Source organism: Triticum aestivum, chromosome 4B (genome assembly GCF_018294505.1).
Source record: "Triticum aestivum cultivar Chinese Spring chromosome 4B, IWGSC CS RefSeq v2.1, whole genome shotgun sequence".
Taxonomy (NCBI): domain Eukaryota; kingdom Viridiplantae; phylum Streptophyta; class Magnoliopsida; order Poales; family Poaceae; genus Triticum; species Triticum aestivum.
The window spans coordinates 627686239-627699412 of record NC_057804.1 but is presented as its reverse complement, the minus strand read 5'-3'; positions in this window follow the sequence as shown (position 1 = coordinate 627699412).

Here is a 13174-nt window from a genome sequence, read left to right as displayed (position 1 = left end):
TTCCGAGCAGCCAGATCAAAGGTAACTGAAAAAACACCATTGCTCTGTTATGCTTGTGATGGCCTGAATGATGGTACTTGTGATGGTCTGATAGTTGTAGACATGTTCCGTTGATACTTGTGATGGTCTGATAGTTGTAGACATTGAGAAAGACTTGTAAAGATGATGATCATCTTTTACAGAAAACAATTTCTGTAAACACGTCAGTAACTTTGCTAGTTTGCTAGGTTTTGTCTCCGACCATCCTGTCGTGATGATTTTGTAGGCACCCTGAGAGGCCCTTGAGTTTGCCGGAATGTCGATTAACTTCCGTTCCTATAAATTCGGGTACTCCATATGTCCTATTTTCAGCGAAGGTCATGCTAAAATTTTCCGTGAATTTTAGCATGACTTTGCTAAGAATAGGACATATGGGGTACTTGCGACTAATGCATGGGCCGGGGTATCTTAGTACTTAATCTGTAGATTTCCAAAATTGTCCCTTGACAATTATTGGCAACTAGCTGTATTCCTCTATCTGAGACATTCTGTGTACATGCAATATATATCCAATCAGTGGGATAAAAAGCCACGAGAAAGTAGAGCTGGACTTGTAAGATGCAATCTACTAATGCTTCATTATCACCCTGTTATGCTCAGCCCAACACTCCCAGTCAAGATTGGTGATAGATAGATATCGTTCACATCTTTTGTTACAAGCTAAATTATGTTCCTTGAGTCCAAAACCCTTAGTTAGAGCATCTGCTACTTGAGTCCCTGATATTACATGATTTAATTGAATTATACCATCATAGAACTTCCCTTTAATAAATAAATGATCTATCTCCACATACTTGGTTCTGTCGTGTTGGATCGGGTTACTGGTTATGCTTATAGCTGATTTATTATTACACCACACCTTCAAAGGACCTTTTCCCAGCATCTTCATTCTGATAGAGGATTTCTACCCACAATATTTCACTAACCCCTTTCCAGGACTACATCTTACATACGGCAAAAGAGGCTATACTGCATCGATATGTCCACTCCTAGGATCAAGCATGTATCTGTCTACCACACTTGCGGCATAGGCAATGCCAGGTCTTATATGCCTTAAGTATAGGAGCCCCCCAACAAATCTGGCATCTCTTAATACATTCTAAGAGATTTGCAGATTCCAAGGTAGATTCTATAGTTCCAAACAAGTAAGCATGAAATAGGAATGTAAATATGTGCACCTAATTCAAGTAAAAGAAGATTAATGTTGCATATTCCAATAAAAATGTGATAAAGAGCGCACCACCTATATATATATTGAGTATTGATTCAACATCACATGCTTCTTTGGAGATTGATATAGCAAAAATATTTGTAGAAGAAGATCAGGGGTACCTAGGCAATATCACAAAACATCCCTCGATTGATCCCAAAACACCAGGCAATATCACAAACATCTCTCAAATGTTCCTTGACAATAACCAATTTTTTGGCGACATTCCTCGAGAATTAGGTTATTTGGTCAACTTAGAGATCTTGTTTCTTGACAATAACCAACTTTTTGACCAAACTTTTTTCCTATTTAGAGAAAAACATGGCCCACAACGATGAGGACGGCGGTTCGGGCAAGGCATTCTGGGATCTGTCCCAGGAGATGGAGGAAGAACCTCACCGCTATGAGGACGCCGTGGAAGACACCGATCCTGACTACACAACCCCTAGTGGCATCGGGGATGACACCACTGATGGTGACACCGAGGATGCCACCACTGATGATGGCAGGGCACGCACAGATGGCATCCAACCGAAGAGGCAATGGAAGGACCGGCACCCAAACGTGCTCAGCACTATTAAGGAGGAATTTACTGAAGTGTCCTCCTGTGGGTATCCAACGGCGCCCAAAGAATTAGTCAGTGGGTACCCGGGAGAACTAGGGTGCATTCTCTGGAGCACCGTCTCGATCAACATCGAGAACCTAAGGCATCGTGACCGAGAGAATTTGTGCAACCTCCTCTTCACGAAGCTGCATGAACGATACAAGTTCCCCGGTGACGTCACAAACACACGCCTCTCAGGGAATAAAGTGAACAATGCCGCCCTCACAGAGATGAGCACGACCCTGTCTACTTGGAGAAGCGCGGTGAGGCATATGATTCTATGTGGTGATAGTTATCAGAAGATCAAGGAGAAAAATCCTTCGATTAGTGAAGCTGACTACCGGGAGTTCAAGATCAAGTGCGAGAGCAACACATCCGCGGAATCAAGTCAGTGGGGGAAAGAAATGCAGGAGTTGAACTTAGGGGTCCACAAACTCGGTCCCGGCCGTTACAGAGTTGCGGATCCTATATGGGACAAGGAGGACGTGGAGCATGCCGAGCAAGGCCTACCGCCCCTCTTCGATAAATACCATGACAAGCAGACCAGGAACTATGTCAGGGCCCGGTACAAGATGGACCCGGTAACAATGGAGCTTACCACGGATCCGAAGACCAAGGCGCTTGAGCTTGTTCTGGTAAGGAATACACCCCCGTGTAATTAGCTCCATATGGTTGCACTCTAATTAATGAAGCCAGATTTCTAAATGGTTCACGTTCCTTCAGCAGGACACTGAAAGCAGTAGCGCGGGGTCGTCTCAGAGCTCCCCTTGGGACACCACTTTAAATAGGGCGTTGAACGTAATGAAAAACAAGAATAAGTTCAGTAAGTCGTCGTCAGCTGGTCGTGTGCCCGGCAAAGGATTGTCCATGAAATGGTCGGAATACTATAATGCTGGTGGGCGAAAGGAGAGAAAGACCAGCTCAGAAAGCCAGTCGCGCAAGGTTCAAGAACTCAGGGCACAAGTAGCGCGGATTCCGGAGATGGTCCAAGAGCAAGTGCGAGACCAACTGGGAGGGGCGATCACCGCCATTGTTCCTACCTTGATTGAGGGGTTGCAGGCGTGGATTGCAGGCGGCCAATAGGGGTCGCCCCCGGTTCCCAGCTTCACGGCCAGCAACTCGCACAACGTGCAGGCGGCGCCATTAGTGTCTCCGGCGGAGGCGGTATTAGTGTCTCCAGCGCCGGCGCGGGCATTGGAGCTTAATGCACCCGGGTGTGCGAAGAATACACCAGCCGGCACCTCGGCAGCAAGCGGCCCCTCCGTCACTTGCACGCCCACCATTGGCGGTGCCTCGACATTAGCCGAGCTCGTTGCCATCACGGTAACTAAGCCTCTCGGCCGATGACTTCATCTTGTTGCCTTTGACTGGGCATCCCTGACGCCCTACATGTTTTCACAGGGCTCCGCCGATGTTCCATGCCCTCTCCTGCACTTCGTGGGCGGCGAGTTGATCGATGTCGCCAAGGTCAGAATTGTTCAACCGGGAAACCCCGTGTTCCATGGTAATCTGATGCCACCCACCATGTATAGGGTTCAACCGGTTCGGGTGCTGCCAGGCTGCGATGACTTGTTACCTCCGTTTCGACCCGCTGGGGCCGACAAAGATGATGTGATGAGCCTCAGCGCCTGCTTGAGCTGGCCCCTGCTTTAGACGAAGAGCCAGATTCGTTTGGGGGCGGGGGACATCACACCACAGACAACACTGCCAGTCGTGCCGGCGCCAAGCCGTAGCAAGACCGCCGCAATGCTACTGGAGATGCATATGGCACAGGATCCGGACATGCATATGGCACAGGATCCGGACATGCATATGGCACAGGATCCGGACGATGACGAAGACGACGGTACATTTACCAACGTCGATAAGTACTTTGCCGAACATGGGTACGGTGACGAATTCTTGGGGCCTCTTTTTCAAGAACCCAACCCTGCAAAAGATGACCGCGATCTAGCTGGTACCACGGAGAAACCCAATTGCAACAGGCGTCGTCTGGCGTTCAGTTCTCAGGAGACGCCTCCAGCTGCCGCCTTCACCGAACCTCAGATAGCCGAGGTGCGAAATATTATCAGCCCCAACACTCTCAAGAAGGTGGTCTCTGAGCAGAACTCGATCCCATTACAGTAGCAGAAGAAGAAGGGACGGAAAAGAAAGACTAACAAGGGTGCGAGCCAGCCGGCACCGAGTACTATCCATGCTCAGGACGGGCCACCTTCACCTAGGGATATCTCGAAGAGGGTGCATGTGGTTGGTAGGCTGATGCTACCGACTAATCTTCTCAATGTTGCAACCGGTGCTATGCAGAGTCTGCATGACAGTGTTCTTTCTTTGGAGAAGCGGCGTCTCTCCGAGAATGATGTGGCTTACCCGGTTTTCGTGGCCAAGGTGCCAGAGGGCAAGGGCTTTGTCGATAGCGCCATCGGGGGTATGATCGTCCTGCAGTTTTCTTACTTCTTCGCTATGTTTAACCTTCATCCGCTGCACTACACCTTCATTCGGCTATTTTCGCTGAGTATGGAGATGCGGATCATTAGAGACAAGACCCCGGACATCGTGATAGTAGACCCCTTCTACATGCGTGCCAAGATCTTGGGCAGCGCTGTGGACCGGCAAGTCGCGAGTTCATACCTCAAAGGCGTCATTCTGGCAAACCCAGATAAGTATAGCTTCCTCGTGCCTTACTTTCCCGAGTAAATCATCCCCTCACCGCCCCGTAACATATGATTTCTTAGATTTTGATCGTTCTTTTTTTTCTAACATTCCGTGTTTTGTGCAGTGACACACATTGCACACTCATCCTCTTAAGCACGAAATATTCCATGGCCACGTATTTCGACTCGGACCGTCAGTCGAAGAAAGACTAACAAATATCAAGAAAGTTCTTGATGAAGCTCTTCCCGGCTACGCCAGATCTGGAGGCACCTTCAGCAGGCCAATTCGTAGGTACATCCAACACGTGTTCACCCACAATACGGCATTCCCCTGCATCAAGCAGCCACCTGGCGGTCAGAAGGATGCCTACTACGCCCTCCATCACATGAGGGCGATCATACGGGACCATAATCACCTTATGCTACCAAATAATCTCAAAGATTGGGCCGCACGCTTGTCGGCAATCCAGGACGCGGACATCAGACAAGAATTCTTTCGCATCCAGTCGGAGTTTGTGGAAATCATCCATCAAGATGTCCTTCGTACCTCGGGGAAGTTCTACCTTATATATCAATTGTCCAACAGTGAGATAGAAACAACGCTACAAATGCAGGCTGACAATGACCGCAATTTCATGACCATCAAGAAAGACGGCGGCTTCATCCATGTTCCGGTACCTGAGTCGAGTCGAAAGTAGTGATGCTACGTAGTTATGAAATATTGATTAGCTCATGTTTTAATTAAACATTAATGAACTTGTATGTCACTTTGGTTTGGACAGTCGTTCAACTTATATGTAATCGATGCTATTTATTAGTAGGACCATGAATCGTGATATTAATGTGTTTCTTTTCTCTTTCGGTCCTTTTGTTGCATACTTATATATTGCTTATGTATTGTCTGTGAATTGCTACTAACATTTTGTTTGGCTAGTGCATAGAGATGCCGTCATATGTCGTGTACAAGGGTAAGGTTCCCGGAGTCTACGACGACTGGGAGGACTGTCGTTGATAGGTTCACCGTTTCAGTGGTAACAGTTACAAAGGGTACACCACTAGGGCGGAGGAGGAAGCTAGATATGTGTGCTATCTAGCGGGAGAGAGGAGGGAGCGTAGGAACCGGATAAAGACCAGTTTCATCGCGATGATGCTCATCGTGATGACCGCAACTCTCTTCTATGTGATGGTAGTTTACATGATCGATATCGACTTGTAATGTGAAGACAAACTCGCTACTCGCGGTCTCGAGACTTGTAATGTTCTAACTTTGTTCGGTATTTTGAATTCGGAGACTAATATGATGAATTGTACTCGGAGACTAATCTTCTGTTGTATTCGATAAATCTGATGTTTATATTTTGTGTTGTCTATATTCTGTGCAGTAATATATTTTTTAACCTATGCAAATATCAGAAAAGAAAAAATAATAATTCCTAATATTCATACTAGTGGCGCACCGCACTGCACTTCAGTGGCGCACCTCAATAAACACACTAGTGGCGCATTATCTAGGAGTGTGCCATTAGTAACCCAGAGCACAAGGTAAATATGGCCCCCTAGGAGGCATAGTAACGGCGCACCGTTTGACATACTAATGGCGCACTCCCTGGTGCACCACTATTGTCTAGTATACTAATGGCGCACTAGGGGTGCGCCATTAGTATTAGTTGCTCGTGGCATGATGATAGTGGCGCACCTGTAGTGCGCCATTAATGGCCAAAACAGGTGCGCCACTAATTAGCCTTTTCCTAGTAGTGTAAAATCTTCGCATTCAACGTCGGCATGGCATATGTGGTATACCAAGCATAAGTCATGCACGCAAACCTGGATCACGGCGGGATTCTTCCTCTGTTCCTCCTTTAGATCCTTCTCTCGTCCCAGGAGGCCAGGACTATGGTGTACTCAACATCTAGCCCAGCGACCCACTCATCATTTGAGATTTCGAACATGCGTCTGAAGCGAGCAAGGCATCCTTTCACCGTCGCTAAAGAACTGGTGTAGATGATGTCGAACTCATCGCCGGTGATGGTTCTAACCTTGTACTCACCACCGATCATGGAGATTTGAGATGCCATGGATTTGGGAGGAGGTTTAGGATTAGTGGAACTGCCGTAATGTGAAAGGACGGGACGAGTACGAGCGAACCGCCGTAATATTAAAGGACGTGCGGGGACAAGTAGGAGAGAACTACCAGCGTGCGAACGGCAGGGTAGTGGCTTTCCATTCTCCCTTGATACAGGCTTCCGAGAGCCCATGGATCTGAGATCGAACGGTTGCATGGCGTGATTCTAGACCTATGGGTGAATATCCTATCCTAGAGGGTTATTCTCCAAATTTTTAGCAACTTAGCGTGCGACCGTTCGATCTCAGATCCAAGGGCTGCCAACAGCCCATATCATGGTCGCGCCTACCACGACTGTCGCGTCGCTCGTGTGGTCGCGCCCTTGGAGATTTAACACGGTGCCTTAGGCTATCCGATGTTGGCATGTCATACATAGTCATCACTTAGTCACTCATACTAAAACAAGGTTAGCTATAAGGTTGGCTATAAGTGTATTTTTTTACTTCTCTCTATCTCTTTCTTTGTAGTATTTATAGCATTTGCCAAGGTGTGACCTCTTCCAATGAAATGGTGCTTAGAAGAGGTGCTAAGGGCATTAAATGGCTTAGCAATCAAGTCCCCGATGCATAGATGGTTAGCTTTTTGTTGCTAAGTTTGCATCATTAAATTAGCTATAGACTCAAAATTGTCTTTTCACCTGGGTACACACGCTTAGCACCGTTTCTTCCTTGGGTCACCAAACTAATCTCTCTCTTCTTAATGAACTTGCCACATCAGACTTTATGCCTATGTGGCAAGCTTAGCACCTGTAGGAGCAAGTAAGTACAATAGTGGGCTAAGCCCGCTTTACATGGCATTTTTGCATATGTGGAGGAAAGAGGCAAGGAAAAAGTGGAGAAGTGGGCCCTCATGCAAGAGCCAGTCTATACATGGTGGCGCATTGGGAGAGGCACTTGTATGGAGGTGGTCCGGAATCAGGAGACTCACGCTGGTCGTAGTGTCGTAGTTAAAATGATAATGGCAAGTCAAATCACGGGGACCCACCTGTCCAGTAGTAACTTGCTGTCAAATCACATAGCCCTACGTTTGCAGTAGCCTACTCCCTCATCTTCTCGCGTCTCTGTCGAACCGACTAGGCGGAACTACCTCGCCCACCATGCAGGAAAAGCCCTGCCCTCAACTTCTAAATACTATATGTTTAGAAACTACATCCGCTTAAGAATCCAATGATATACTTTTTGTGACATAATAACTCATATTTAGTTAGTCAAATGGATGACCTAGAACTACGTGCACGCCCTATAAACCGAGACACCTAAAAAAATGAGACGGAGAGGGTAGTTCAGTACGTATAGTTTTAGATTAATTTAGTCGGGATTCACCAAGGAGCAAAACCAAGTGGTAGGCTGCTCCTGTCATGTTGGCATAGCAACTCAAGCAGGGGCAGTCCGCACACGAAATGGCGACACACTTAATAGGACCCCTTTGGCCGACATGTGGCTCATCCACCATCTTGTTCCACGTGCAATGCACCAAATTACAGTTTGGAGCAGCGGTTGGAATTGGAGGCAGCCCGGTCATAGTGCCGCAGTAGTAGAAAATGAGCGATGAGGGGTCAAATCACAAAGCCCCACCTTTCCCGCATTAAGCTGGACGGACGAAGCAACCATCAATTCACTCTAGGGTGCAAGAGCATAAAGAAAAGAGAAAACAATGATGTGTGCGGTAGCTACCTAGGGCACCCTAGGGTAGGGGTCTCCACTATAGATCCTTTTTTTGGAAAGCACCTCCACTACAAATCGGCTTCACCCTCGTCCTTTTGAAGAAAACCAATGATAAGTGTGGCGGTAGGGCTTGTAGGAGTACTACGGCATGCGGGGCCATGTCATAGTAAACGGGAGAGGGATTGAGTTCGAGTCGACGCCTTAAATATGTGTGGGTCGCTTGGTTTTACGGGAACGAGGCAACATTATGGGTTCGGGGACTAGTGGAGATATAGTATGTACAAAAAATTGTGGACGTAGGTTTGACCGAAAGGCAATGATGCATGGGCCCTGCATTTTGATATACCTGGGGTCGCGTGAAATTTGCTACTCTACTCAAAACTAGTAAGTACACATGCTTTGAACACATGAGATTTCGAAACCAAATAATGGAGCCATCGTGCGGGGCCCTGTTTGGATACTCTAACTTAGTTAGAGGTTAGAGTTAGATTCTAACCCTGAACTAACTCTAACAAAAAAGGTGTTTGGATGGCAGGGTTAGATTGACAATAAATGCTCTTTCTCAATCAATTGGCCAAGAGCTGTGCTATACGGGGCAGACAGTGATGTGCCCGGCAAGGAGCCGGGCAGGCCTCTCGCGTAGCCCGCCGGCCGAATCCGCCAACCCTGCGCAAGGAGCCGCGCTGGACGGGCCACGAAAGGAGCTGCGACTGCTTATCAGCGCGGACGGTGGCGGGGAGATGATGGGGTTGGAACGGGGGGGGGGGGGGGTAGGGGGAGGCTGCTGCAGGAAGAGCGAGAGAAAAATGTGTTTTTAGTAGTTCCGAGAAAAACTAACCCAAATAAGCACCTCTTGGATGGGTTAGTTTTTTTGGGCGGGTTAGATGCATCTAAGCCAAACTAACCCTCCATGTTTGGATATTTTTTGGGTTAGTTGAGTCCAAACTAACCCGAACTAACTCTAACCTATGTATCCAAATAGGGCCAGTATACTAATTTTGTATCCATGGATTGCGCCATGGAGCAAAGCCATAATAAAATGGCGGCACACATGTACGAAGTATATAACACGCCCATCGCGTTCGCGTCGCACCCCAGACGGTCAGTCGGTCTGGCACGATGCTCTCCGAATGGAACGCGCGTCATTGGGGGCACATGCAAGAGACTACTCGGCTGCCGTCTAGGTCAAGCCGGCTATGTTAATTAGGATATCTATCGACGAACCCCTTTTCTACGAGTTTATCTTTCATTTGAGCTTTGATCCTCATCTAGTTTGTCCGTCGGGATTCATGTTGTCTCCTCTGGGCAGTGAGGTTATGATTTCTTGTCATGTGGCATTTTTTCATGTTATATGTTATAATCCGGTGCTTCAGATCAAAATGACGACAACTGCGCCTCCATGCCACGTGCATGAAGACTTCTCGACAATCATTGACGAGGTCAAGCTGGCTCCGGTAGACAAAAGAAAACTAGTACTCCACTATATAGGCAGGAGCCTCCACGCTTGCTTGCTAGTGTTGCTCTCTTCACATTGTCTCGTCCTCTCCAGATCTAAACATGACAGCGGTGGCCCCACACTCTCTCTCTGCTCACCGCTGGTCACAGATCCAGCCGGATCCTCTCTGCCGAGGAAGGTGAGAAGGTGCAACATTCACGCGGTCGTCCTCGGCAATGGCTCTTACCCACTGCCGGTGCATCCCGATCAGCGTGCCTTGCCGTTCTCTCCCAAGCACCGCTGGCGAGGGAGGGCCTACGACCCCTTCTTCCTTGATGCCGTAGTGTGGGCGGATCCGGCCTCCCGCCGCCCACCTAGCGACATCCCGGCGACCCTGAGGTATAACTTCCTTCGAAACCGGCCTTGCTCTACTTCCCGAGCTCCTGATGTCGCTGCATTTGTATATTTTACTATTTCTCAGGCCCCCTCGTAGATAGGATTGATCAGCTGTTCGAAAACCACCTAAATTTTTACGGTTAAGAGGTAAAACTAGTTCATGTACTCGAATCTAGTACTACTTGGTTCAAACAAGGAAGAAAGGGGGTGGGGGTGCAGGAAGATTTGTTACCTGAATCTAGGACTTGGTCGAAAGAGGAAATAATGGGGGCGAAAAGTAGCAGAGACTGGCTATACAACTTGTATCTAGGTCTAATAGGGAAATAAAGGGAAACGCAGTACAAACTCAATACAAACCCTATCTATTGGTTGAAAAAGGAAAGAAAGTGGGGATTGGGGGACAAGTCAACAGAGTAAGTCCAGCACTAGATTTGCTAGGCTCACACAGTATAAGGTGGTTATACCGAACAAAAATGGGACCAACCCAGATATCTGTTCTGATGTTTGTTGCCCCGAGCCACTCTTATGTAATGTCACTGGTAAAATGTAGCAGTCGCATTGTTAAAAGTAAAGGCATGTTAAACCAATGTTGTTTTCAATGTAATGCCTCCAGTAATAGGAATCAGTGGCACTTTTTTACATGTCCTGCTAAATTTCCCATTAAGATAAGTTGCTTCTTTTTGTTAGAAATGCAACTATCCTGGTCCGCCTACTCTCCCGTGCCCAAATACCGACTCTGTAGCAGTTGTTAATGTAATGTTGCTGGTAAAATGACGCAATAGCACCATTAAAGTAATGTCGTATTTAACGGTTGTCATAGTTAATCCTAATGCCCACACTAATATCTAGCAATGTTGCTGCTTTAGAAATTGCTACTGTCCTTGTAGGATTGCCATTCAGATAAGGAACATGCTTCTTTTCATTTGATGCATGTTTCATTACTTGTTAGTCACCCTCCTTTCCACCTTTTTTTGTGCAAACAGAGATATACATTTCACGCTCGATCTTAGTTGAACTGAACAAATGATATCCAAATTATAGTTGAACATTCCAGGAGCTTCACAACCAACCTTGATGTTGCTCAATTTTTTTGCAGCTAATGAAGAATAAGCTCTGTGGGTTTAGTTTTCTGATGGAAATGGAACCGGGGCTGGAGCCCTTTTCTTAAAAAAATGAAGAAGAAGCTGCTAGCTCACGGGACATTGCTTCATTTTAGGTGAACTGCACCAAAAGGTCCCATGAATTGAATCATCCATTTTGGTGACTGAAAGAGACAGCTTCAGCATCCCAGTCTAAGCACCCCCGACCTCCATCCTTGCGATGCACGGTACACCTCGTTTGCCACCTGCTCGACCCTAGTGTCACTGATAAAATGAAGTAATAATATAGTTAAAATAGAGCGAGTGTCCTCTCTATCATTTCATTTCCAATGTAGATAAAGAAAGTGCTTCTCTTTGTTAATGTATGTTTCATCAACTAGTCCCATTGTTAATGTTTAAGCGTTTCTGCAAACTGGGGTGCTTAATTTTAGTTGATCTGCACACAAATAGAGATTTGAATGTCTCAAGGCGCCTCCTTGTACTACCGCTATACACTGATGTTCATCAATGGTAGAAGGTGTATCTGGGAGACTTGGGATGATTTCCAGTATGAGGCGTACCATATGAGGTGTCGCAGGGCCCATCTCGCCCTCGCAACTTGGCATACTACTATGATACTATCGCAATATCTTCATCTATTTATTTTGTGTGTTTCATCAACTAGTGCCACTATAATGTAATCACGCTTTTTCATTATCTGTGCATACAGGGTTATTCAGCTGCATTTGGGTGGAACTACACAAATGTATGTATGGAACCGGCATATATGCAGAGTGCAAGGTGTGCCAAGTAAAAATTACCGACACCAACCATGCTCCGTGCATGCATTGGCATCCACCACCACCAGTGGGATGTGTGGCGCTCTCTATGGACGGATCTTTCTTGGTAGCAAATCCTCTAAGCTCTATCCAAATACTAGTAGTTTATATTGACAGTTTTCTAGGGAGTACTCTTTTCTGAAAGAAGCACCAATCTATTTTTCTTTATTTGCGTGTTGTGTGACAACTTTGACACAAAGGTCCAGAGCTATTTTAGGGTGATTGGCGCAGTACTCGGAGACTGATTGTAAGCATGATTTTCATTAGCTGTCACACTGACTGTAAGCATGAGCAGGTGGAAGATTAGGTTAGTGCTAAGCTTACCTTAAACCCTACTGCCGCCGTTGAAAAGAGGTGAGCGTCGAGGGAACCATGGAGAACGGCGGGGAAGCGATGTTGCGCCATATGGACTCATCTTGCGGTGGGAGAACGAATACTCATGTGGCTCCGGCTGGCTCTGCACCCTCACGAACGGCACACCATACTCGATCGATTCGTTATCCTCTGGGTGCTCGACCCTGGACCTGTACACCCACCACCTCCGCCTGACTGTCGCCTCGGGCGAAACAGTCTGCTCCATCGCTCAGAGGAGATACTCGATGAACTCGGAGGACTGCAACGTGACTGTCGCCGAGGAGTACATGTACATCGCCGCTGTCTCGCTCTTTTGCATACATTGCCACATGGCCCTCACCATCCTCGAAATCTCCCACTCATTGTCAAACCAAGTAAGGATCTCCTTCAACCTGGCTAACTTTGCCTGGTCGCTGCCGATGATGTGCCTAATTTGCTGCTGCATCCTCTCCATAGATGTCCTTCTGAGTGGTCCGGTGCTAGCTTTGGAAGATGGAAGGAAGGACGGTGGTCTTGCAATAGAGAAGAGGGAGAGGCGAGATGGTGGTTTTGGAATGGAGATGATGGAGAGGAGAGGAGGTGTTTTTGCAATGGAGAAGAGGGGGAGGCGAGATGGTGGTTTTGGAATGGAGTTGATGGAGAGGAGAGGAGGTGGTTTTGCAATGGAGAAGAGGGAGAGGAGCGTGCGGCAGCGATTTAGGATTGGACGAGAGGGCCGGCGCGCTGTGACTGTATCAAAATCAAAATCAATTTACCCTTCAATTAAGAAAGCGACCCCACA